Source organism: Otolemur garnettii, unplaced genomic scaffold (assembly GCF_000181295.1).
Source record: "Otolemur garnettii isolate 467f Iridium unplaced genomic scaffold, OtoGar3 scaffold00013, whole genome shotgun sequence".
NCBI classification, from domain to species: Eukaryota; Metazoa; Chordata; class Mammalia; order Primates; family Galagidae; genus Otolemur; species Otolemur garnettii.
The window spans coordinates 2,849,730-2,852,058 of NW_003852408.1; the positions used below are offsets into that span (position 1 = coordinate 2,849,730).

Consider the following 2,329-nt stretch of genomic DNA (forward strand, 5'->3'; position numbering starts at 1 on the left):
CTTTCCTGGACATTTTGCTTTGCCCACAGTGATTCTATCACTACCACTTTCTCCTTGGTGAGGGTAACTGAAAAAAGTGAGCCTAACTGAAATGCAATCACCAGATGATAACAACACCTCCTTCACGGGGTTTAAGTATGAGATGAAATGACTTACATTCTAGTAATTATTACATTTAGTAACTATTTCATTTAGTTTTAACTATTATCATGTCTTATTCCTCCATCCCATATTTATACAGTTGGGGCCTCAAGCGTAAGATCTCAGTAACCTATATTTAATTTCATCCTGTTACATTCTCCCTTCTCTGGATCTTTATACATTTTATGATGCACTGTTATCTACTGTCTTCCCCTTCCCGGCTAGCTAGCATCTACGTATCTGGTAAGTATGCCTTGTCACCCTTTTTTTCAGTCATTAATAAAAATGTTCAGCTGGGCTGGGTGGGGAAAGCCCAGTGGAGTTCCACTGGAAGTTTCTCTCCAAGGTCATGGCAACGCACTTTCCAACAGCATATGGATATGGCATTTGATTAGCTGTGAATCACAATACTGAAACTACATACAGGGTGGCAATTTAACTTAACTGCACATGAACTTTATGGCCACCCTGTACTGCTCAGCTTTTTGAAACTGCTTCCATGAGAACAGACTTGTAGAATTATTCAATGCCTAGCATCTCTTCATCATGAAGGAATAATTCTAATAGCTAGCTTGCATTACACTCGCACGTTAACAGAGGAAGAGATGGAGGTTACATCAGCAGCAGAGCTGATTTGAAGCCAGTTGACAACCCTCCCCGCCCCCCATGAGATCGGTAAGAATGAACTTACTCTTAGTGAAGCCACGCTGGCTGTGGGTAATTTCCTTTCTAAAATGTTCAGAAATCATCTCTTTAGAAATACTTTCTACAGCCTTATGTAAATATAAAAACAAGCCTCAAGCTCTAACCAGCCTCTCTGGAGAACCTACCCTGTTTTATTCTGGAAAATTGGAAATATATTTTTTGGTCTTCTAATGTCCCTCTCCATCTCCCTAATTCCACAAAAAAGAGAGAAAAAAATCATTAACAAATATTTGGCCATCTGTTTTATTAGCTCAGAATCCATTATTCAAGCTATGAATCTTGGACACATTTAGATCAGGTAGTTTTCTGCCATATTCTCAAATGAGAGCATGAACCACAGATTTGGTCTCCTTTTCCACTATAAAAATATCCTCTGATGAGAACCAAACAAGACAGGAGAGGAACGATTTCTTTGGGCGCTTTGTCGGCACTGTGCAGCTGTGCAGCTGTGGGACTGCCCCGCCAGCAAGCCTCACTTGCACTGCAGACTTTCCGAGGGTGAAGTAGGGAGGTGGCTTCAGCCTATTTGGTAGCACCCAACCTCAAGTCACGGTGTGGTGGGAGGGCTGCGCCTCTCTCTTCTCACTGTCTTGGTTGCAGGCTCTGCTTCATTTTGATTCTTGGTGAGTTCTCTGTTCAGGAGCCTCTTTCATCAGCTCCCTCCTTCTGTGGAATGAGGAGCACTGGACGCAGAGTCTCTCCTAGAGCTCACCCTTGGAGTGCTAAACTGTTGGCTAAAGTATCCCTTTTTTAAACAGAAGACCTGCCTGGCTGCCTAGCTTTTCCTTCTCTGGCTACCATGACCTCCAGGGCTGCTTTGCCCACAATGATTCTATCACTAGCACTTCCTCCTTGGTGAGGGTAACAAAGGGTAACAAAGTGACCTAACTCAAATGTAATCATCAGCAAGGCCAGTCAAGACTTTGTCAGATATTGCAAATCACATTCTGGCATGTCGTCAGTACATCTCTCTCACCTGAGCCACTTCTGCCATCTGTGCCAGGAGCATGTCCTCCACGTGGTCAGGGGTCTTGCTGCATTCTCCCACACCACTGCTGCTCCTCAATCCTCTTCCCTCACCCTCCTGTGCCCAGAGTGTTGCCACTCTCAGGCTCCTGGCTGTCCTTCCACACAGGGAATCTCTCCTTGACACATGGTGCTGCTACACCTCCCTCCATGCCGGGTCTGCTGCTTCTGAATGGGGCACACCCTTCCATCGATGTATTCTAATCATGAGTCCTATCCCACCAACTGCGGTGACACCTAAGACATCATATTGACCACTCTAAGTTATAATCTCAAATTCACTTCATTTTGCTTTGTACACTGACATATCAATATCTGAGTCTTACTTAAGGCTTCTGACACCCTCTTTCCTGGTTTTGAGAAATAAATCCCTGGGTACCTCTCATGCTAGGACCTTATTCAATGTGAAACTCTAATGACAGATCCTCAGGCTTTTATCCTATCTCAACTAAAGGGC

The 2,329-nt window shown here is 44.1% G+C and overlaps 1 protein-coding gene across 1 annotated transcript in view; it reads right to left on the reverse strand.

Annotated features, from left to right (window-relative positions):
• The window catches only part of CAB39 (calcium binding protein 39), an 83,949-nt gene that overhangs the window by 13,080 nt on the left and 68,540 nt on the right, over nt 1-2,329 (reverse strand). The gene's annotated exons all lie outside the window — the stretch shown is intronic.